This window comes from Cryptotermes secundus, unplaced genomic scaffold, assembly GCF_002891405.2.
Source record: "Cryptotermes secundus unplaced genomic scaffold, Csec_1.0 scaffold944, whole genome shotgun sequence".
Taxonomy (NCBI): domain Eukaryota; kingdom Metazoa; phylum Arthropoda; class Insecta; order Blattodea; family Kalotermitidae; genus Cryptotermes; species Cryptotermes secundus.
The window spans coordinates 776,095-801,910 of NW_019719375.1; the positions used below are offsets into that span (position 1 = coordinate 776,095).

Below are 25,816 nucleotides of genomic sequence, written 5' to 3' on the forward strand. Positions count from 1 at the left end.
AGCAAATTGTGTGAGTCCAAGTCAGCGTGGCAGAAAAATATAGCTTATGGGTCCCAAAATGAAGAGTAACTGTGCTAGCGTGGACCAGCAGCAATGTACCAGATATGAAAAGAAAATCTATCAGTAGTGAGACGGGAGTCGACAGTTTCATTCGGGGCACACAAGTAGAGGAATCTCCACTGTTACGAACCGTTACCAGGGAACATGAAGACATAACAAACTGAGAAGGTGTAGTGTGTAAATTTGTAGTAGTGTTATAATTATTATCAATAAACTCGATAATCAATCCAAACCAAGTGACTAATCACTAGTACGTGACAAATTACACAGTTACACGGAGTGATAAAAATTCATTTACTTTGCCTCAGCTCATTTATTGCCGAAGGGTACCGATTTTCTCTTTCCGCCAACTGTGGGGCCCACCCAGCCATATATTTAGCTGGTGTCAGGGGCATTTCCTCCGGAGGTAAATTTGGCTGGAGCGTAAAGCAGTCCACTCACCTCTATCTAGCGCAGAGGTTAAAGTGTATACAGCTTCATCAGCACTACTCCTACTCTGTTTACTGCTAAAGGTAATGAGTAGCTGTTTACACGTGTTTGTCAGTAATTCCAGCACTTTATTACGGCAAAATTCTCTCTGCGCTTAATTAATTAACTAATTAAGCACCACTCCGAGAAGACGTAATGGGGGATTGGAAGTACAGCTGAGTGGTCAGCTTCACGCACGTCTCTTCCGGGGAAACTGTCACCCGTGCGCACTGTGTGGAACCCAGAGCCGGTCTGGACGGTGTGAAATGGAGAAGAAAGTCTAGTCTACCAGAAACTAACCCTGGTCGTCCAGCCCGCAGCCCGTCGCAATACCCACTGAACTAACGGAATTAAAATTTAAATTTCCACATGTTTTAATTGACCGCCTCTGTGGTCTAGTGGTCAGCGTTCCTGGCTACAGATCCAGAGGTCCGTGTTCGATTCCCGGATTTTTTTCGGAAAGGGGTCCACTCAGCCTCGTGATGATAATTGAGGAGCTATTTCAAGGAAATAGAGAACCGAAATTAATTGCCGTGGGGATTCTATTCGCAAAAGCTGGCACTAACTGCGCCGACAAGCGGAGTTCGCTTGCGGACTGAAATCACGGAGTAACATGTTGTAACTGTTCATGTATGTAGGTTGTTTAGAGCCCTCTAATACAAGTTGTGTTCAGAAGTGAATACGCATTGGATGAATGCTGACTGATGAAGTTCCACATGAAATGAGATAAGCTTCCCTGTGTGATGAAATTGGTCTGATATACACAACATTTGCAATTGGTTATGCATAATTATGCATAACCAATTGCAAAGAGACATAACCTATTATAAAAGTTTATGTCTCTTAAACATACATCCCGGAAATAAACTACAATAATGATGCACATAACTGTTCTATGGAGTTGGTTAGAATTACTTATTGTTAATGACGGTTTATTATTATTATTATTATTATTATTATTATNTAACTTTAATTTTTCTTGGAATTATTATTAATTTACTGCCATTATGCAGACTGTCATATTTTGTATTTTGTTTTTTAATTATTTTTGCGTATTTCTATGTACTCGTACTAATTTTGTAATTGGCCTCTGTGCTGCTAAGTTTGCACGCAAATAAACATGAATTGAAACATTATTATTCTCATTATTGTTGTTGTTATTGTGACGTGTTATATTACGTCCATTGCTGCGCAACGGCTGCAATGGGAACGAATACTTCAGCGACAACGAATACATGGAAACTGTTGAGTTCCCACAGCGACGAATTGAATACCAAGAGACCGTTGCCTAGCAATATCCGTAACAACGGATGAAACACTTCTACAAGGTGTTCTGTATTGAGTAAGGCGAGCATTTCCTAAGCAACGGATGAAATTAACCCTTCGTTAAGGTATTCCCTATTCCGTCCGAACGCTCGATGTATAAGAGCGTATCTCCGGCAAGCCCCAGATGGGTGCTTTATGCCAAGACAGACTGGCCGACTGACCGTCGGTCATAAAATGAGACTCAGACTCAGACNCTACAGCCATTTGTTGGGTCTTGGCCGCTTTTTCAATTTCTTCTTCCTACACACAGTCGGTAGGCTTGCTTGGACGGGGGAGCAGCCCGTCGCAAGGCCACTTCCTACACACAGAACAACATAAACACAGAATAAACGTACACAGACATCCATTCGAGTGGGATTTGAACCCACGATCCCTGCGTTCGAGCGGGCGAAAGAAGTTCATGCCACTATGATCGCAATGGTGGTTGATAGCTCCCGAAAGTAAATTGGTGTGTTGCCGGTCACGGTAGCCGAGCGGTCTAAGGCATGCACTGTCTTTGCTCTCTCGGAAGCCGGGATCGTGGGTTGCAATCCCACTCAGGGCATGGATGTTTGTGTGCGTTTTTCTGTGTTTGTCTACAGGTAGAGGCCTTGCGACGAGCTGATCACTCGCCCAAGGAGTCCTACCGAATGTGTAAGAGATCTAGTAAACCGAAGTGAAACGGAGTTTCCTGGAGGTAGGCCTAGGCCAAAATTGGGGCTGTGGCGTCACAGAAAAAAAAAAGAAAAAAGAAAAGAATGTACTGTGTTACTACTTTCTCTGTTATATTATACACACAGCGGGCCCGCGTTATAATGGATCGGATGTACCGCCCAAACACGAGTACGTGTGTCCTCTGTCGTACACATTATCATCAAATGTTTTAGTTGCAGTATAAGACTGTATTGCAGCAGTCCTTTTTTATAACGTGCAGGCACGAAGGGTATAAAGTCCATAGTCCGCTTTCAATAGGCTGTGCTACTGGTTTCTCTAACCTTGGGATTATGTTATTCAAACAGCTACTTTTATTAAGAACCCCTTTTACGTGCTCGGCCAAAGTCTCAAAGGTACGTGTACATACTTACTTAATCCGTTCCTCTTGTACCTTTACGGTACCGAGTTTTTTTTTTCTATTTTGATCATTTTTCAAACGGTAGGCCTACTTGGACGAGTGATCAGCTCGTCGCAAGGCCTCTAATAAACACAGGACAATACAAGCACAGAATAAACACATACACATACCAAACATTCATGCCTTGTGTGGGATTCGAACCCACGATCCCTGCTTCCGAGCGAGCGAAGACAGGTCATGCCTCGGCTACCGTGACCGGCGCAAGTCTCAAACGTACCTTAAATTTCATGCACGTATTGTAGTCGCCGCACAAATACTGTATATTTCAAATAATAACCGGAACTATGTATAAAATTGGATAAATATTTATTTCACTTAATAACGTGGGTATTAATGCTGTCCTGGACAACAGGTTTATATCGAGGGTCTACTGGATATACTATATATATGTATATATACACACACTACGTATATACACGTATACTGTATATATATATATATATATATATATATATACACATAATTTCTTCGAAACACTATATAAAAATTAAATTCGTACCTCACAGGAAACACACTGTCTCCGCTACAAAGACCAACCGGTTAAAGCTGTTTAGGGAACCAATCGCTGTTTATCGTGAGAACCATAAGAAACATAAACAGACTGTGTGCAGAATGCAGAGTTTTAGTATGTTAAAGCAGGTTGTACATATATGTAGTAACCACTGGGCTTTAAAGGGCTAAAACTACATAGTTTCAAAGACGAAACATGTGAAATGACGGTGACACACTCACTGTTCCTACTTACTTACTTACTTACTTACTCATGGAGCTGAGCCTTTCTTGAGCCACAAATTCTATAGCTACTCAAGAATTTCCCAGTATTTTATGGAACCCGAAGGTTCATTACCGTGTTCACAAGAGCCCTCCACTGGTCCATATCCTGAGCCAGATCTATTCAATCCATACCATCCCATCCTATCTCTCTAAGATCCATTCTAACATTGTCCACCCACTTACGCCTTGGTCTTCCCTGTGGTCTCTTTCCTTCTGGCTTTCCCACCAATATTCTATACGCATTCCTCGTCTCTCCCATTCGTGCTACATGACCTGCCCACCTCATCCTCCTTGACTTGATCATTCGAATTATACTTGGAGAAGAGTATACAAGTTATGAAGATCATCATTATGCAGTCTTCTCCAACCTCCTGTCACTTCATCTCTCTTCGGTCCAAATATTCTCAACACCCTGTTCTCCAACACCTCAGTCAATGTTCCTCCCTTAATGTCAGAGACCAAGTTTCACACCCATACAGAACCACAGGCAAAATTATAGTTTTGTATATTCTAATTTTTATGTTGGACAGCAGACGAGAAGATAAAAGGTTCTCGACTGAATGGTAGCAAGCATTACCCGAGTTCAATCTCCTCTTAATTTCCTCCTGAATCAGGTTTTGATGTATCATCGTTGTTCCCAAATATCTGAACTGTGCCACATTTTCAGAACATCTGTTTCCTATCTTTATGTCATGATTTTGCCCTGCATTTTGGTGATGAGACAGCAACATATACTTAGTTTTCACGGTATTTACTTCTAGACCAACCTCTTTACTTGCGTCAATTAAACTCACTGTTCCTACTGCGCGTTCATTTCATGCACGTTGTTGAATGACGTGTTAAAGCATTCCTTGCACGTATTCTTTTTACTAATTAACAGGCACGTACAAATCAGTTGAATTTAAATCGCTTCCTCGCTTCATTTGCGTCAATGAAGCAGATTCCACCGACACCGGACTCTTGCGTGTCAAAACAGTTCCGAAACTCGGGGCGAAGCAAACATCGTTACTTTCGTACGGTAAAAGTAACAGGTAAAGTTGTCCCTGGCATGTACTGTCTTCGCTCGCTTGGAAACCGGGATCGTGGGTTCGAATCCCACTCAGGGCATGGATGTTTAGTTTGTGTGTGTTCGTTTTTCTCTGCTTGTGTACAGGGAGGCTCACCGTAGCTTTTCGTACGGAAAGTAAATAAACAATTCAGAGGGCCAGAGTAATTTTTAAAAGCTGGTAGTTCCTCAACCAGTCCAGAAATTCCCTGATTGTAAAGCATTAATGCTGACAAGGAGCTCGCCATTAGACCCCATCCAGCTTCACGTGAATCCAGTCAACAACCTTACCTCCTCTATATTCATTATTTTAATATTATCCACACCTGTATGTCTGGGTCTCGTGACTGGTCTCTTCAGACTAAAATTTTGTTTGCATTTCTCAGCTCTCAAATGCGTGTTATATATCCAGCCAATTTCGTTCTCTATGATTATACCACCTTAATATCTAGTGAAGGGTACAAGCGTATTTTGCGTTCCTGAGTGTCTAAGTCCCCTAGTTCCAAATATTCTTATCACATTTGCTATCAGAGACACTGAAACCATGTTCTTCTCTTTGGGTAACAGACAAAATTTCGCACTCATAAACACATTCAGTTATACACTCGTGTTGAATCCAAAGGTTTTTTTGACAGGATACTGGCAGAGGAAGGTTTCAAACAGAATAGTAGCGAGCATTTAATAAAAAATCTTATCTCACTTCTTCGTGAACGTAATTTTGATATGTTACTTTTCTCTCAAATAACTGAACTTTGCTACATTTTCGACAATTTATTATCTATATTTTATGTAATGATTTTGTTCCGCATTTGGTAACGAATCATGAACATATTCCGCTTGTCTTAATTTTCCTCATACAGAATTAGCTCAACTAGTTTTAGAATGAACACGGTGTACAGAACGCCAAAGCACTACACAAGTTTCTATGATCTGGGGTCCTCACACCGGTGACTGAGTAATTGTCTTATGGAATGTAACTGTTCAGTAGACATTGTAATTACCTAGTATATGACAAGGTCAATCCATCCTCACTTCCTGTTAACACAAATAAAACTCCACAGCAACACCACGCAAAGTTTCCCGCTCACTACACACCACACAGCGTCACCACAACTTCCCTCTAACGACTCCGTCAGTGGAATGTCTACTGGCAACTAAGCGCGAATGATAATAGGCTGCTGGCCTTCAGACTATAGGCTAGTTAACTTGAGAGCTATTCCAGAGCGGTAAATATTTGAAAGAACGCACACGCTCGCGCCAAGTTTAGATGCCCTCAGCATGCAAGTTTCTTCGTGTAACGGGTTTGACTCAATGGGACAGCTTAGGGTTCGGCTAGCATTGCGGGTAGACGGATACAGGAAATACACAGCTGGTTCAGTTGAGTGGAAAAGTACCCGTATTTTCCAGGTGCTTTCTGTACGTGAAGAGTATACATCACTCCTTTCGTCGTCTCTCTGTTAGTCCCTGAAATTATTGAACCGATTTTGATTAAATTTGGCATTAGAGCTCTAGGTCATTTATTGGGGTGCTTTTTAAAGGAGTAAAAAATGTTTTGCATGCGGAAAGTACCTGTGAACCTCACTTCGCATTAAATTTTAATCTAACTTTATTGCTTTTCTCAGAAACAACTAATCGTACAAAGAAAGGCATATAGACTTTGCCGAACTAATTTCGGACTTGCAGGTCTTGCGAATAGCCGCGTCTTTCTGTTGTCGAAGAAAACATATCGTTGTATATTTAAAAATAGTAACCGATGTTGGTAATTTAAAGCTCTTTAAACGATAAAAAAAAAGTAAAAGTATCCTTGTAACAGGCCGTGGAGGCCCATAGGGTTCTGAGATGTTGAGGTTCCCACATTTTCTAGACAATCGGCTCATAGATGGCGGCAAGGTTGTCAGTCCTACACGCCGGCCGCCCTTTACCCCCAAGAATATTCCAAGAATATTCCTTGTACTCATTTCTGTTAGAGGCTGGGTCGACCCCAGGGCCATAGTGCGGCCGGAAGGATTAGGTCGATTAAAAAAAAATCCAATGACCTCATCGGGGCTGAACCCGCGACCTTCCGGTTTGTAGCATAGTGCCTCAACCAACTACGCTACCGCGTGCCCCCCTCCTTAAAGGATAATGAAAGTTAAATTCATTACGCAACAATACGTTATTTGCCCAAGATTAAAAACGTTATGAACTTGATCAAGTTTTGAATAAAATATAGAGGAGTTGAGCTCAATTTTGCAGAGATAATCTACACATGATGTAAGTCAGGGACGTCATAAATTTAACGATACTAAAAATAAATTAATTTCACTTCTTATACTTCATGGTGTCATCGCGAATGACTGAACAGCAGTGTTAGTGTAAATCTTATACCAGAGTAGGCATTTAGATTTAATTTTTCTTAAGTATCGACTTTTTTCAAATTTGGAAATGACATAAGAATATTAAAACTCAATATGTGATACTTAGCAACAGGAGCAACTTAACTTACGTGATGAAATCAGGTTCTCCTAGTCAGCTATGCTGTACCTCAAGCTTGAATCAGATTGGGGTTGACATGCATGCTTTTGAATTACGACAACATTCGTTAAAATTACGCAGTTTAGTTGAACAATCTTGTTGTCCTTAAAATAGCCAGCATTCTGGGCAGCAGGTTCAGAAGTTCGGGCTGGGGAAATATATCTACCCTGACGGCCAAGTCAATGTGTTGCTGCCAAATGACAGGATCCAGATTTCAGAGAATGAATTCGAATCTCCCAGCCACTCCTGATTGTCAGGGGTGAATGGGAAATGGATTTTCCCGTACAATCATGAAAAGCAATAAGTGAGTAACTTGTCCGCCGATGACAGTGGTCGCGCGGTCTAAGGCATGAACTGTCTTCGCCCGCTCGAACACTGGGGTCGTGGGTTCAAATCCCAGTCAAAGAATGGATGTCTGTGTGCATTTATTCCGTGTTAGTGTTGTTCTGTGTGTATGTAGCGGCCTTGCGACGGGCTGATCCCCGTCCAAGGAGGCATACCGACTTCGTGTAGGATCAAGAAATTGAAAAAACAGCCAAGGTCCAATCAGATTTATAAATAAAGACTCCTGTTAAACCGCAAGCCGTACAGGCCACCCACAGTTTTTTATTTTATTTTTTTTTCTAAATTCCCTTAGTGGGGGGTGAAGTCCATCTGGGTCCACTCGGTACGGCGGCCACTGATTGGCCTATTGTACCTGCTCCGGGTGATTATGCTGATGGAAAATTTGGTGGAATGAAGATCGGCAGGGGAAACCGAAGTACTCGGAGAAAACCCGCCCCAGCGCCACTTTATTCACCACAAATCCCACCTGACCAGACCCGGGATCGAACCCTGGCCGCCGAGATGGAAAGCCAGCGACTAACCGCTTGAGCTATGGCACGGCCCACCCAAAGTTTATCGATTGGACCAAAATGAGTAGTAGGTTTTACCTGAAGACGGAAACAGAATCCAGACTCAAAAACGTTGTTTTGCAATATAAAGAGGATGGTGTTTTTAAGTAAAGACAGGACAATGTATAATCTCCAGAATCATAATATTTGTACAAATGGCTTCAAAATGAGCAGATTCAGCAGTGAAACAAAAGAGCTGATATCGGAATCCAAACGTAGGGCAGACAGCTATCCGTTGGAATTTGTGAAATAACTCTGAAATCAAATAAGAGTGTTTGGCGCCATTACAGATCAACAGACTATGTGTGTCAGTATCACCTGATTTACAGGCAGATAAAAGACGCCTATGTCTATAGAAATTTATAGGTACTAGTCATAAAAATAGTCTAATTGAAGGCGGACCGCGCAGAAGCACATATATTGACGTCAGAAGTTCCGGCCAGAAGAAATGGTCGCTGAACTAAATGTCAGTAACTGATGTTTTATTCAAACAGAATTCGATAGAGCAACCGAACCAATAACTTCAAGGCTTGTCACATATGTAATCTGTATTAAGCACATGTCTTTCGTTGCCCCGAGCTGTGGTGGGCCTGTCAATAAAATATTGGCTACTGACATGATCACCGGGTTCCATTTACTTAGGACGAGAGTTTTCTCTATCCCCTCCGGGCCACGCCGACTCACGAGCAAGTAACTTTTTATCAACATTATACCTGAGACTCGTCCCCCTCTGTAAAGCTGCCACATCTTGCAGCTCATCATTCACCTAAGTTAGGAATGAATGGAGACTTACCTTCACGGCCCTACACGTCTTTGTGGTGTTTTGCTTAATCACAATTCTACTTCACTTGTCACTGCTATACTCACAGTGGTCAAAACACACAGTAAAATGATGATTATCCCAACTGCCAATTAACAGAATCACCGCTATCAAGGAAATCAAGGTGAATGCAGTGCCGCACAGCTTCTTACAGTAATGAGTACAGCCGTTACTATGAAATAGACGAATCAATAGACGTCAATTTCTAGGCAACGGCTGGGTGAACACGTTTCTTAGGCAACGAAGACTATTAACGTAAGATTTCAGTTGAAAACAAAATTCTGGTCGTGGGTCTCAAGGTGCTTGATGCCAGGACCAACTGATTGGCGGTAAACCGTCAATCTTAAAGTAACTTTGACTTTGCCTTACTGAATTAGAATTGAGGGAATCTCTTGAGAAGACAGGCAAGAAGATTGACAAGAAACGGTAAGAGAGGAATTAGGCTGTGATTGGAAGACTCCATATGTGTTGCAGTTACAGTGAGACTGATATAATTACTGTTTTGAAATCCGTTGCCAGGATACGACTACTGATAATTGAGAACCATAGTGTGTGTAAGGTGAAGTGTAAAGTGTGTAGATCAACAATAGCTCTGCATTACTCGTAGTTACGAGTTGAGTATACAAGTGGTCAATAAATCCGATATTTTTCAATTGACCTAATTCTTCCAGCCGCACTATGGCCCTGGGGTCCACTCAGCCTGTAACAGAAATGAGTACCAGGAATCTTCCTGGGGGGGGGGGGTAAAAGAGTGACCATCAAAGAGCCGACTGACTAGAAGATGTAGGAGCCTCGACCTCTCACACACCTGTGGGCATTCACGGCCTGTTACAGGAACACCTCATCAATACGATATCCAATCCAAATCCCGTCGAATAGTCACTCACACACGTGATATTACGCTGAAATGCTTGCGAGAATTGTCTGGGAAACGAATTTCGTCTTCTAAACGAACATCACTGTTAGACTTACTCAAATTAATATTTGAAAATGTTCATTTTTATTTATTAATTCTTTCGTCATTATTAACTTCGGCACTGGATGGAGGTGATTAGTCAACTTCACGCTTCGGCCGTACCACCCACGGGGAAGGAGCACCTTGTACCTGTTGAATGGGATGTTTTATGGAGTAATGCTTAATTAATTAAACACGGAGACAAGTGTATTTTTATTAAGTTTTCACGTTTCACTTATTTTAAAAGTTGTTTGTTTTTATTAATATGATAATACAGTACAGTTGTGTTCTAATAGTGTTTTTTCGTTGATAAGAATTTAAATCAATTATCAGAAGCACATTTGTCACAGATTAATTCGGACAGTCGGCGTTCTACTGTACATTCAGTTAAAATCAGCAAAACAATAGTACTTTGCAGTTGCTAGAACAGTCATAAACATGGCAAAAACAGTAAATTCGTCTCAGTACAGATACCTCCAGTGTAAGCTGTGAGCACCTTGCAAGCATAAACCGCCTGTTCTGTATTCGCTGTAACTGTGATTTCCCTACCGACTGAATTTCTCCATCCGAAACCTTCGCATGAAACTGTGTTCTGAACATGTTATTCCATTCCACGTAACTTTGTCCCTGTGCTTAGCTAATTAAGCATTACACCATGAAGGAGTATGGGGGAATGGATGTATAGATCCACATTTTCTTGACCGCGGAGATTGTTGGAGGTGAGTGGTCAGCTTCACGCCCCGGCCACTTTACTCCCAGGGAAAGAGCCCCCGGTACCCATTTGATAGGAGGCTGTGTTGGCCGCAAAGCCGGTTTGGACGACGTGAAGAAGACAAAATTCTTGAACCTACCTAGACTTGAATTCCGACCTTTCGGTCGTCCAGCCCTCAGCCAGTCGCTATACTGACTACGCTATCCGGGCTCTTAACACAACAGGATTATCGTAATAGTGTTGGACGTCTAAACTTGTTCAGAAGTGTCCAAATATGGGGTTCCAAATATGAGATATGTATTCAATATTCGGTGTCAGTATGTTAAGAATAGTACTCCGGGACTGAGCCGTGGCATCATGCCATAGATCCCGCAGCATATGACAGGTGCATCAGCATCATATCACCTGTGACCGCCGAAAAGGAAGATGCAGTATTCTAATGCGACTTCGGTGATGTCTGTTAACGCATTCACTATAGGCGTTGTGGATGATCTGGAAATACCATCCTCTCTGCTCTGAATATGTTAATGTAACAGTCACCACAGCAGGAAACCTTAAGTCCGAGAAGGACTGCGTTGGCAAAGACCAGCAGCATATACAAAAGATAGACGAGTCCTCTCGTCAGAGAGGGCGCCCACAAAAAACAAGACCGTAACTGTCAAACAGTAATAAAGATCTGGTCGCAAGCCCCAGATGGGTGCTTTATGCCAAGACAGACTGACCGAGTGACCGTCGGTCGTAAAATGAGACTCAGACCAGGAGAGTTCGTATCCGAGGAGAGCTAAGGACACTTGTAGGCTGCAGAAGACACTTCACCGAGATTTGAGGTGTAATAGCGTTGTAACATTGAAGTAGAAATGTCCGAAGACGCTAGTGTAGAAAGCGATAGTCAAATAAACGTCTTGGCCAAATCCGAAACCGCGTAAATTTCTTGTCACGTTACCTAACAAACACGCGACAAGAGAATTAAATATGGCAGATTGACTGAGCTGTGCAGAGGGAGGCAGTAGGCAGGAAGCGGACGTACTCTATTTCAGTCACACGTTCTGTAACTTCAAGACACGTGTGTAGTTCCTCGTAACTAATATGGCTCGAAGTGGCAAAGAATATACTTAGGTCTAACCGAATACTGCGGAACGCAGCGTTATGGAGTTGTGATCTACAAGACTGAACTACATTTGATTCTGAGCCCATTAAACGCACAAGAATAGAGACAGCGGTAATTGTCTAGAGACTATCTGCAATTATCAGTACAACTGCTACGAGGCACCATTTTTTTTCCTTGGCACTACAGCCCCAGTGGGCCTAGGCCTACCTCCATGAACTCCGTTCACTTCGGTTTTTCTCGATCTTACACATACGGTAGGACTCCTTGGGCAAGTGATCAGCTCGTCACAAGGCCTCTACCTGTAGACAAACACAGAAAAACGCACACAAACATCCATGCCCTGAGGGGGATTAGAACCCACGATCCCGGCTTCCGAGCGAGCGAAGACAGTGCATGGCTTAGACCGCTGGGCTACCGTGACCGGCACGAGGCACCATTACTGGGTCCAAAATGAATACCCTCCTACGGTCGTTTTGCCAGTCAGAATATGCGTCATTATGACATCTTCTTTAATCACATCAAGTACTTTAATACGCCTAAATGCACAGATTATGTATTTTTTTCTTTAGTTTGCAAAAATATGGAAACAAATACTTTTTTATAGACAACAATTCCAAGATATCGAGGTTCGAAAGACACAACCTTAGGATTTAAGCGGTCAGAAGTCGTGATTTTTTTCCCCATTAAACAAGTTTTATAATTTCAGAAGAGAAATTGAATTGTATAATTGCGTTGTTATCAGATCTGTAAGTCGCATATTGTTTTCGTGCAAAAATCAACAGTGTAGCTGTCTTTATTTATATTTTATAATTGTTGATTTGTTATTAGTATCGTCAGTATTAACTGACGCCAATTCTCATTATACATATACAAATGTTTGTTAAGTTTGCTTGGTGGAATCACGTTTTGTCAATAATTTCTTATTTGATTTATTTAACAACAAAGGCTGTAATCTCCGATGAAGATAAGGTTCAAACACCTGTTCTGAACTTCACGATTTTGACCCCTACTTACGATTAACAATCGAGATACTCCTTTAACGTCCTTGCTACACCACTTCCATCCAAACGACTGTATTGCCTCCTACCGCCAATTCATAGCTTAGCTTTGACGTGTTACAATCTGTCCTGTGACGTCACTGTTACTTACCAATGGCCATCGTCAGAAGAGCGCGTCTTATTAGTATTTTTCCCGCGCTAATGATATGTTTCCTCTTCCTTCTCAACTGTAAGTAGAAGCAGGACCGATTTTTGAGGTTATATTTATAACCCACTAATAGTTCATTGTGGCATGTACTGTCCTTGCTCGCTTGGAAACCGGGATCGTGGGTTCGAATCCCACTCAGGGCATGAATGTTTAGTTTGTGTGTGTGCGTTTTTCTGTGTTTGTGTACAGGTAGAGGCCTTGCGACGAGCTGATCACCCGCCCAAGGAGTCCTACCGAATGTGTAAGATATAGAAAAACCTAAGTGAACGGAGAAGTTCATGGAGGTAGGCCTAGGCCCACTGGGGCTGTAGTGCCAAGGAAAGAAAAAATAGTTCATTGTTGTTGACTGGATAAACATTCCAAAAGTTATTTTGGAAGATTCTAATATTACCCTTTCCATAAGAACTGTCGAAATTAATTTCTAGTCATTTCGTGACTGAGAAATTAATTCAGGGTAGTGGGGCGGGACAAGGGCGCTAGTGATACAAATTTACTAATGAACTGAAAATAAATCGAGTTTGTAAGAGTTTATCTTGGAAGGCAACAAATGAGGCAAATGCAATACACTTATTGGCTAGAAAAGGGACGTAATATTTGTGACATAGCAAGTGTGTGTGTGTGGGGGGGGGGGNGGCGTCCGCGAAAATGGTTAATTGCGGAAAAGGACATAGGAAACCACACAACGCTGACAATATGTAATATCTTCTTTAACATTAAAAACACTGCATATTGTCCATAACTGTATTTACGTTTTTCATATGATTCTAACAGTAGATAGCTACTATGCAGCATTAAACCATTTGTGTTCTTAAAGGAAATGCATGTTTCCTTTGCGGTGGGAACTGAATTTCGATATGACTTCGCCTGCTTGAACACTGGAACGTTGGTTCAATTCCATTTGGAGTATGGATATATGTCTATGTTTTTCTGTGTCTGTGTTGTCCTGTGTAGTAGAAGCCTTGCGATGGGCTGATCCCCTGTCCAAGGAGTCCTACCTACTGTCTTCAGGATTCGTAGTTCAGATTAATTCTGAATGAGAACAGGTTAAATTCGTTACAGGAAGAAGACAAAGAAGAAGAATAACAGCTCTTAAATATAGCCTAGACGAAGTCGAGGTTTCAGAGTTCTAATTTGGATTCATATTGATCAAATATAAACCATATCTTACATGAAAATTAAAGCTGACTCTATTGATTATCTCAGCACTGGATCGTCGTACCCAACGTAGGAACGTGACGCAAAAACTTCATGAAGATTTCAGATGGGATCTTCTTCTGTGTGGTGAATATTTAACGAAGTCGTGGAGAGTTTCTGACTCATATTCGGTGTACTTTGCAACGTCACGTTTGCATGAGACAAATGATTACTGTCTCCTGGAATGTGACGCCGTGTAATTTGATAGATCTTTCGGAGGAGCGTCGTACCCTCATATTTAGGACTGGAAAGCTCTGCATGGCTTCATAAACTTCATAGTGAACACCGCGGGAAGCTCAAATGACGCAAAGTTAATGAAGTGGCGAAACTATGTATTGAGTGGAACATGAAATATCCTGTGACATGACGCCTGAAAGCCGGAATAACGGAGCCAGACCAGACGCCTGTTGCTAGGCAACGGCTCGGCAAACACATTTCCGCGGCAACGAATACGCAAGCAACAATCGAGTAACTGCTGTTTCTATGCAACTGCGAGGTAAACACACCTCAATATCAATAGAATAATTGTTGTGAAACGGTGTTTTCTGCTGGGGCCATCCCGAGGCTATATAATGAGGAGCTGGGGGATATAACTGGGCCACCCAGTTCCTGCGAGATATAAATACGGGAACTTGGCCCTCCATGTGGTGGGAGCCTCGAATCCTAGAGAGCAAAATGTGATCATGAGTTCCACGGGACTCGAACCTGAGAATGACTGCACTGGCGAGGGCCAGCAGCAATTGTAAACAACACTCATCCTCTCGTCAGAGAGGATGTTACATAATGACTATGTCCGCAAGCATTCAATTGAAAAAAATACTGGTCGTGAGTCTCTAGGGATTGGTGCCAAGACGAATTGATTGGCGGTAAACCGTCACTCGTAAAGTAACTCTGCCTCTGACTCTGAGAGACAGAACTGAGTTGAGTTCCGGAGTTGGCAGTTGCAGTAGAGAATTGAGTCTGCGGAGTTAGCAGTTGGCAGAATAATTGAGAAGAAATGGCAAGAAAGGAATTAGGCTGTGTAAAGAAGACTTCGTAGTGTTTTTCAGTGACACAGACTTATAAATCCGTTGCCAGGATACGACTAGTGAAGACTGAGAAGATTTAGTGTGTAGAACAGCGACAGCACTGGAATTACGTGTACTTCTGTGTGGTGTGTATAAGTAATGAATCATCCAATTCAAAACCCGTCTAACAGTCGTAATCCCCAAGTCGTGACATATATATCTCATTCTGTTCTAGGTAACAGGAACAATGAAAGACGAAAGAAGAAAATGGCGGACTTAACAACAGGCTAAATGAGAGAACACGTGAAAGTCCTTCAGTGGCTCGTGATGCAGATCCACGAGATGGTTTGGCAAGGCACTGAATCCTGTGATTCATCCAGTGGTCACAAGCCACATGGCCTACACCTGGGGGTGGGGTCTGCATCTAAAATAGAGCAGGGCACTGTTGCATGGCCAGGAACTGTTATTATATTGGAAACAGGGCTCTGGTAAAAAGAACAAAACATCCCTGTCGCAAATGCGGACACTCACGCGATTATACGTTCACATGGAGTACAACACAAGTGCTTAGCTGGCAGCAGCGGATGGTACACTTGGTCTGGTCTATGCATGTACTAATGTAAGGTATTGAGTTCAGCACTGAAAGTTCTACGCTACAGTAATTTTTAAATAACGTTACAATAATTTTACTGACGTCAGGAGGGGGTATAGTGGGGTTTTCCTGAACATGGCAATGAATCTTTGGTTCCTTAAACATCATGACTTTCTTGACCAAAAGAGTAAACATCTGCATTTCAAGAAAGACCATGTCATTAGTTACGGTAATAGAATCACATGCCGGTCACGGTAGCCGAGCGGTCTAAGGCATGCACTGTCTTCGCTCGCTCGGAAACCGGGATCGTGGGTTCGAATCCCACTCAGGGCATGGATGTTTGTGTGCGTTTTTCTGTGTTTGTCTACAGGTAGAGGCCTTGCGACGAGCTGATCACTCGCCCAAGGAGTCCTGCCGAATGTGTAAGATCTAGTAAACCGAAGTGAAACGGAGAGTTTCATGGAGGTAGGCCTAGGCCAAAATTGGGGCTGTAGCGCCACAGAAAAAAAAATAGAATCACATAAATACACACATCATTATCATCAGTAATAGAATGAACCTTCCTGAGTATAGCAAAATAAATGTGTATCTTTTTAACTGATATTCGTAACCTTGTAGTGCCTCGCGCTGTTTGACATTTGTGTATTGATTAGTGCTCCTTGCATGACTAAATTACTGTTTGTGTGATGGAAGATACCACTCAGCTTTAAGTCTACTTTCCTTATTTTAAAAAAATAAAAGTAGACTATGCCATCACCATACTGTCTGTGTGTCTGAGCATCTATACAGTATATCCCCCCCCCCGCCAATCAACTTCTGAATGCCTGAACCAATCTTTATGTATATCATGACACATGAACACATTTCAACGGCATACTTCGTAAATCCCTACCATCAGTCTGTATGTCTCTATGTTTTTCCCTTCTGTCGTTGCTAGACAACGGCTCAGTAAAAACATTTACGCTGCAAAGAATACACACGCAACAATAGAAGTATTGTTGAACGCAACGTTTTATATTCGGTCCATGTCGTATCAAAGGAAAGTAGGGCATTATTTTCCCCACAACTTCCTGTTATTTGTCATATTCAGAACCAGAATCGTGTTATGTGTGTGGTACCCGCTTTTCATATTCTGGAGTTTGATAATTCGAATCTGGACCGGGAAACCTGAAGTGTTTCGGGTTTCACCAAATTGTTCAGACTAGTGTTTGGTCTTCGTTGTTACGTTTCTTGTTTCGAGTTGTTGGTTCTGGGCCGAGGAATGCACTACTCGATCCCTCCGCCCTTATTACCCTTAACCACAATGTTTCCAACTTTTTTTATTGCTAGTGGGGTGGGACTAAGCCCCTTGTACTGCGGCCACTTCTGGCCCACTGTACCAGCCCCAGATGATAGGTGAGGGTGATTGTGGAGCAATTGGTGGAATNTACTCGATCCTCAGAGTATTCCGGTTTCCTCTGCCAATTTTCATTCCACAGACTGCTTCACATTCATCATATATCATCTGGGGCTGGTACAATAGGTCAATTAGTGGCCGACGTAACAAGTGGACATAGTCACAGCCCACCCAAAGAAACTTACTTATAGTTCCATGGTGATCAAGGACTAAGAGGAGTGAATCCTTGTTCTGACAAGACAGAACACATATTGCCATTGAGCGTTCCAACATATGATTGGCTGTGATGGAGAATGAACTGGAAAGAAATTGAAAACAAGCGGCCGTCACCTAAATTACTGTAAGAATCTCGATATTTCCCTGGAGGGACTGAGAAAAACACGAATAACTTCACTAAAGATGGTATTCCGGCCGAAATTCAAACCGGGCACTTTTCGAATGCAAGTCAGAGGAGCTACGGCTTGAGCCAGCCTGCTCGGTGCTTTGAACTAACGGGTTTCGCCACCTTCCGGAGCCTCTTCTGCAATTTGTACGTGTTAACACGTCTGCCCTGCGCAACTGTGCCTGTGTTCTTTGTGACGAAACCGTTCCTTCTGGGAATTGCTTCACTGCACAGTGCAATCGAAACAAATGACATAGGTTGTTAGTTAATGACTGCATGTAAATAAGCAAATAGACTGATGACGTAATAAGCAGTTCTTGTTGTACATATATTTGCTCTTGCTACAAAATGTCACCTGTATTAGTGACGTACACGGTTCGAATCTCGGCCATCTTACCGGCTATCATGACTGATGTTTTTCGCTATGTCACCATCTTGCCAGACGAATACAAGCAGAGAATCTTAAACCAGGCCGCAATTAGCTCCTTCTAAATCCGTACGTAGTTACGGTTCATGATCGCCTTTCCATCTCTATTGACACAATGTAGGGTGAATAGCCGGAAGAGTGCCTCTAAATAAATACTCTGTCAACATAACAAACATGCAGATCGGTTGATTTTTCATTTGTTTAACGACCGCTTTTCAACTGCATAAGTTACGTAGCGCCGTTTGGCAGAAGTTGGAGAGAACGTGGAGAAAATTTATCTTCGCCTGTCTGGACGTACTGACTGAAAACCATGAACCTGGGATTATGTCCGATGCCGAGTTTCGAGCCTGGGATGTCATGAATACGAAGAGGGGTGTTAATTATGTGAGTGGTGTGTCTCGCATTCCGGAGGTTCCCACTTCGAATCTATGCCAAGGACCGATTGTTCTGAGTCTCCCCTCCCCCCACCTCTCTCTATGGCTCTACAGCCATTTGGGCCTTGGGAGCTTTTTCAGTATAGTAACTCTATACACAGGAGACGGGATAGCATAGTTGGTATAGCAACTGGCTATGGGCTGGACGACCGAGGGGCCGGAGTTCGAGTCCCAGTAGGGTCAAGAATTTTCACTTCTCCAATCCTTCAGACCGGCTCTGGGATCAACCCGAACTCCTATACATTGGTTACCCGGGGCTCTTTCCCTAGGGTAAAGTGGACGGGGCGTGAAACTGACAACTCACCTCCAGCTAGTGCCAGGGTCAAGAAAATGTGGATCTATACATCTACTTCCCCATACGCCTTCATGGCGTAGTGCTTAATTAGTTAAGCACAGGGACAACTTTATGTTTAATCCGACACACAGACGGTAGGACACCTTGGACAGGGGATCAGCCCGTCGCAAGGCCGCTATCTACACATAGAACAGCACACACAGAATAAACGCACACACAGAATAAACGCACACACAGACATCCATGCCTCGAGTGGGATTCGATCCCACGATCCCAGTGTTCGAGGGGGCGAAGACAGTTCATGCCTTAGACCACGCGGCCACTTTAACCGGCTTATTCTGAGTTATTCCAGGTAAATTCCGGATTAGTTCTTTAAAATGAGCCATTCATGTTCAGCGCTAAATTCTCTCTTCAGATAATTCAGTGTCTTGAAGCAACCAATTAATCAGACGTCGTGTATTAGTGATTCTTGCGGCTAAGAATATGAGTATAACGGAAATCTGCCTTGTTTAACTCAGCCAGTAGTCATGGTTATGAGCAAGTTGTCGCAGGGGTCACACATACAGTTATATCAATATATTTCCATAAATAAGAGCCATTAGTCCTTCGAACTTTCACCTCAGCACTGTCTTATCTGCACAGCACGGGACAACACTTGGTCTTCTGTCTGCAGAGCGAGGGCAGGTTGAAGGTTGAAGAGCACTAATCAGTCCACATAGCAATCGTAAGGACTGCTTTGAGGTCGAACAAATGTATCAGTCTCGGATGGTGCGCTGACAGGCAGTACTGTCTCCTCTCTGGCGATGCTCGGATCGGAGTAACGTAAAAAGATAAGAAAAGTTTCCCCCCTGCTCTTTAATTATCACTACCGCCCGAATACGTCTGATTGGGGGGGGGGGTATAGCTCTATGTATGGAGGTGAGGGATCAGCTTCAAGCCCTGACCCCTCTTCCCAAAGGGACAGAGCCCCGGTACTCAATGGATAGGAGGTTAGGTGAAGCCCTGTCTGGACATTGTAGTGGCTTCCAGAGATTGAACACGATTCCTCCACTCTCCGGCTCTCCGCCTATTCACTTTACAGACTGTGCCAAAGATGAATTTATTACGTATATCTATCTAACGTTATTCCTGCTCCTCCCACTTGGAGCATTGGACATCCGTGAAAAGCTTCGTTTCACTTCAGTTTCTTAATCTTAGACAGTCGGTAGGAGTCCTTGGAACGGGGATCAGCCCGTCGCAAGGCCGCTGCCTACACAGAATAAACGCATACACACACCAAACATCCATACCTTGAGTGAGATTCGAACCCACGAACTCAGTGTTCGAGCGAGTGAAGACATTTCATGCCTTACACCGCGCGGCCACTGTGATCGGCAGTTTATTACGTGGCCTATTTTAAATGCGAGTGATTGATTCTTGGATTATACTTATCGACGCTTTTTAATGTCGTCACAGGCGGAATGGCTGCGAATGGTGAATTGGTCATGACACTTTTAAGCTATTGTCCAAACATTTGAAGTGACGGAGAGAAATACGAAAACACCGAGGGTGACTTCTCTTCGGGCCAAGATTCAAACTGCAGACACTGAGAATAGGAAGCAAAGCAGGAATCAATGAAAATTACTCGTACTCACCTGCGACGTTCTTTTTCAAACTTTAATTATCTGAAAATATGATTAATCCAATTATACTTTATTAATCTAAATTTTGATAGTAATTTGCTTTATACTAGACGCAGTAATTGTATCACCGTGGGTAGTGCTCATTCTACATGTTACAGGTCTGGCAAGTATTTTGTGCAGTAGATTGAATTTAAGGTTAGAAATTTGTGATGGATCTCTGGTAAGAAATTGAAATTGATAAGAGGTCGTTGAGCAAGATGCAAGTTTTTTTAATTCAAGATATATAGACAGTGTGAAGAGAGTATTGCGAATTGGGTTATAAAGTGTGAAACCCCGCAACTGTGTTATAATTAATTGTAGCCGATACTTGTAGGTTGTTAAATAAACAAATTAACAATCTCTACGGCGTCTACAGTAACTAAAACACGTTACAATATATATATGGAGGCCTGTTGCAAAGCGGTGTAATAGAACAAACCTCGGCGCTAAACACCAAAGCCCGCCAATGGACACTATGCTGAGCCAGTTCTATCCTACCTCCCGATCTCAGAGTAAGGACATTATTGTCTGCTGGGAGAAAACCGCATAGTGCGGTAGGCTGTCACCGAGGATTTGGAGGAATCCACTGTCTCCATTTTCAGGGTAGAAGGGTAAGCCTGTCTTACATCCATCTCCTTATTTTCATTGGTTCACTCATCACATCCTCTGTTCTCTCCTTCCTTTCACACTTTGCTTACTTTCTCCGGACGTTGGTATCACACACCCTACAGTTCACTACAGCACGCTGTCTTTACCGGTTTCCAAAGGCATAGCTCCCTCATCTTCCGTGTTCGCACCCTTGCTGGCCAGCGACTGTCTCACAACTGACTGTGCGTTTCTACGCAACGACTTAAAAAAAGGGGGCTTCTTCGCCTCCCATGCTTCAGCCAGGGACGACTCTCTGCGATGACCTCCCACGGGTCTGTCTCCCAATTGCTAACTTCAGGTTCATTCAGAATTGGCTACTTTAGACTCTCAACTGATTCACTTTGAGTCTGAGTCTGAGTCTCATGTTACGACCGACGGTCACTCGGCCAGTCTGTCTTGGCATAAAGAACACATCTGAGGCTTGCGACCAGATCTTTATTACTGTTTGACAGTTACGGTCTTGTTTTTTGTGGGCTCCCTCTCTGACGAGAGGGCAGGTCTGTCTTTTGGTTATGCTGCTGACCCTTGCCAGCTCAGCCTTTCTGGGGTCCGAGTCCCTTGGTACTCGAGACCATATATTACTGTCTCAATTTAGAGACTTCCCTTTTCGTCTCCTCCTACGACTCGTAGGGTCACGGTGGAGGTATTCGAACCCACGTCCACACGGGACCAAGTGATTCACTTTTCTCGCTGGTCCACTTGATATAGCCCCGGGACGAACCCAACAGAAAATACATTTTCTTGCAGCTGGGTTATTGTATTGTCACTTAGCCGTAAGGGCGAGTCGCACAGAAAACACCGCTTCTGATAGTTATTCAATTGTTGCGTGAACAACTGTTGCTACGCTGACGTGGAATTTACTGTGTCGTAACCTAGTAACAGACGTATCTTCTGATATTCCAAGAGCTTCCCCACCGAAATTATGTGTATGCCTGCATTTTCGTCTCTCTGTTAATTCAACTAAAAGCACAGTAATATAAAATTTACTGAACCCATGAAATGATACTTTCAGATGTGCCGAAGAGATCGCCAAAGCTCGTCAGCCCAGATTCACTAAGACAGCGATCTCCTGTTTGCTTATCTTGTGGTAAGTCAATGCACAGACTGTTTCGTTTGTTTCATTGCTTCCGGCAAACTGTTTATCCAATGCATTTCATTTTCGACAAGAACCCTGCTCGAAGATACAACACAAATTTAGAGATGAAGGGTAACGTTCTCTTGAGTGTTCGTCGAATGGCTTTCTGCCCACACGACTTCAAAATAAGAGTGGCACGTGTACCTAACTTCCTTCTCACCACGATATGACGTGTGGATGGAGGACACGGTCTCCAGTTTACCGAGTGAAACTGCGATCGCGTCATGTAAGCGCCTCTCTACGTGAAGATCTGCAATGTTGCGCGAAATACCCCAAAGACTCTTGGACTTGAACGGCATATTTAGCACAATTTAAGATTGGAGGAACGTATAGAACACACGAAGAGATTAGAAATGCGTCCAAAATTTTAGTTAGAACTGGCTGCACGCACAAAACAGAAAGCGGGATAATAGGCCTATAAACAAGAGACATTTGTGAGTATCGAAAGAAAATTAATAGAGAAAAACAAATTATACAAAGAATATAAAAACTATATTTTTATCCATTGCAGATAAAAGAAATCAATGTACACACCACTTACTGACTTACTTATGCAGCTGAACCCTTCTTGAGGAGAAGCCAATTCTACAGCTACTCAAGAATTTCCCAGCATTCTATGGAACCCGAAGGTTCATCACCGTGTTCACAAGAGCCTTCCACTGGTCCATATCCTGAGCCAGATCAATCCAATCCATCCTATCCTATCTCTCTAAGATCCACATTAATATTGTCCACCCACCTACTCCTTAGTCTTCCCAGTGGTCTCCTTCCTTCTGGCTTTCCCACCAATATCCTATATGCATTCCTTATCTCCCCCATTCGTGCTACATGTATAATTAACTACACGAAACACACTCACGCCCCCTAAGATTACGCTAATAAGCACCACAAGGAGATCGAAACCGTATTTATTAAATTTAATTTTATTTTATTCGCAGTTTTAATTTTAATTTTAAAATTAAGACTATGAGCGCAATGAACAGTTTAGCATAATGAGGACACCTGATGGTGACCGTATACAGCCGAAACATGTTATGAGTAAAGATTAAAATGACTGTAACAATCTTGTGTTCCATTGTGAAATTGATGAAATAATTAATTAGAGGAGAGATCTCTTGGATAACGTAGACGTAAACGGGCGATTAATATTAAAATATATCTTAAGCAATAGGATGTGATGATAGGACTAGATTAATTTAGCATATGTTTGTACGGTGGCGTGCTTATGTGAATACAGTATTGCGCCTCCTCGTGCCACTGGAAGGTGGGAATTAATTGATCAGATGAGCCACTTATCGGCTTTCCTGGAGCTGTTACTTTCGGGTAAGGCTGGCAACCTCACCACCATCTGTGAGGCGGCTGTCTATAAAATGTGGGAGCCTCGACGTCTCACAACCCTATGGCCCTCCACGGCGTGTTACAGGGATGCCTTTACTTTTACTTTACTTACTTACTTTGTTTCATTATTCTCCCATTCGACGCTGTAGGGCTTATAAATTAGGCAGTAGATATAGTGTCGTAAAATGGAATAAAAAGGAAAACGTCTGTTGTCCATAACTATAAATATTTCTGAAGTGTAACGCCATAGGACATAAAAGTGAAGCGAATAAATATGCAACGACCTGGGGAGTCACATGCAAAGTGTCAGAAACTACCTCTGTTAATTCTTAATGGGAGTTTTAAGTATTAAACAGTTGTTTCCAGATTTAGAACACATGGTGAGTCATTATCTATAATGGGAACTATGAAAAATTGAAAAAAGTAATGACAGTTTCTGTGGCTTTTAAAAATTAATGGATAAGGATTCGAGAATTCGTGATGGATTCAGAAAGAAAGAGATTAAAATTACTGTGTTTTAGGTTGACATTGTTTCTGAAAAAGGTCTTGACTGTTTAAAATAAAAATCCAAGAAGTGCATCACTCTCTTCGCACTTCACGACACCTAATCCAAGAAGTGCATCACTCCCTTCGCACTTCACGACGCCCAATCCAAGAAGTGCTTCACTCCTTTCGCACTTCACGACGCCTACCAACCTGGATCTCTTTAGCACTGAGTATGCTGTTATGAATTTTACTCTGACTACAGATGTGTATGGATGTTTCTCTGTGTTGTGATGTACTGTGTAGACAAAGTCTATGAAATGGGTAGATATCCGTCAAAGTAGGTCAGCTAAATATCTAAAAGCTCCAGTACTTCGGAATTAATTATGAGCAGGAAATTGCTAGGTCAGTATTTCTCAATGGCCTATCTGCAGCAAATTCTTAGCAATACGAAAAATTTTACTAGCAGTGTTATTTTGCATGTTGAGTTTTGTAATGTTGATCTTAACTTATAATTAGGTTTATGTTGTGTACTTCTGATGAGGTTTATGTTGTGTTTGTTTTACGTATCCTGTCATTTGTTGGTTCTGATGTCCTCAGATAGTGACTAGAGCTATCCATTGGGGACCAACTGAACAGGCTTTTAACTCTGGAAGAAGATAAAGCGCAGACTCCGAAACGTTGTTTTTAAATAAATTACATGGCGATGGATAATGTCCTAAAAGTCAAGTATTGTACAGAATTTTCTGTTTTAAACTGCTGGGAAATTGTGCTTCTGTACATGCCCTACGCCTTGTCTTGAAAGCTCTCCTCTCATAGTGCGTGTATGCAGCACAAGCGCCATGTTTGTTTAATCATTTAATATATAAATATAATTTTAGCAGCCGAGATAGCTATATTGGTTACTGAGATAACCCAGTAAACCAGCTTACAGCAACAGCTACTTGTAACGTTCGGTGAATTTGCGATAAGAAAATGACAGAAATTCCTTCATGCCGTCCTAGAAGGTACAGAAAATTTCTTTTGTCTTAAAGAACCTATGTTCCATATGAAAGCCGCCATGTTTCATATTATTTTCACCCCACTGTACTTATTTGATATATATTTTATTTGTTTATTTGTGACACTTTAAACGACTTTGTTAGTGTCTCGGATTTCGTAGCATAAATTAGCAGGATGACTGAATCAATAAAGAATTAGTACTCGTGTGGAGAGAAGCTGTCGCGGCATGATTTGAAATGCTATTCTGTCATTTGCGTGGAGGGGTTAAAGAGAACTGCGAAAATCCTCTGTCAGGATAGGCATATCCGTGCTATAACTGGAAGGAGGTACCTCCCGAATTCAAGGCAGAAGAAATACCGTTTCAGTTCGTTCATTTTATAAAAAAAAAAAAAAAAATGCGCTTGTGGCATGAAGTGGTCCGTATATCTGTGTGTTCATCCGTCTGTTTCCTAACTCTAATAACTTTTGAACCAGCTCGCAGATTATCTTAGAACGAGGTGTCAAAGTCCTGACACTAAAGGCTTTCGCATGTTTATATTTTGCATCCGTTTACCGTCAGCAGTACCAACATATCAGGCGTGCAAACTTATCAGACGATAACCGCCTATGTTACCTGTGCTTACTGCTCACTTATAAATTTTTATGTGGTAATAAATCTTCAGAGAATGTGCGACCCATGTAAGTAAGTAAGTAAGTAAAGTTGTCCCTGTGCTTAACTAATTAAGCACTACGCTATGAAGACGTATGAAGGAGTGGATATACGAGTATAGATCCACGTTTTCTTGACCTCGACACTTGTTGAATGCTAGGTGTCAGCTTCACGCCCCTAC

At 42.4% G+C, this 25,816-nt stretch overlaps 1 protein-coding gene and 1 long non-coding RNA gene across 3 annotated transcripts in view; one reads left to right on the forward strand and one right to left on the reverse strand.

Annotated features, from left to right (window-relative positions):
* Positions 1-12,864, reverse strand: part of LOC111865437 (organic cation transporter protein) — a 60,498-nt gene extending 47,634 nt beyond the window's left edge. Inside the window, exon 1 of one of the 2 annotated variants that reach the window (XM_023853488.2) lies at positions 12,801-12,864. The gene's annotated coding sequence lies outside the window, so the exon portion shown is untranslated. Of the gene's footprint in view, positions 1-5,785; positions 5,925-12,800 lie in introns of those variants that run through there. The other variant, XM_023853479.2, reaches the window with a different exon arrangement.
* The window catches only part of LOC117282411, a 136,049-nt gene that overhangs the window by 75,873 nt on the left and 34,360 nt on the right, over positions 1-25,816 (forward strand). The window contains exon 3 of the long non-coding RNA XR_004513146.1: positions 22,041-22,115. This is a non-coding gene — a long non-coding RNA (uncharacterized LOC117282411). The remainder of the gene's footprint in view (positions 1-22,040; positions 22,116-25,816) is intronic.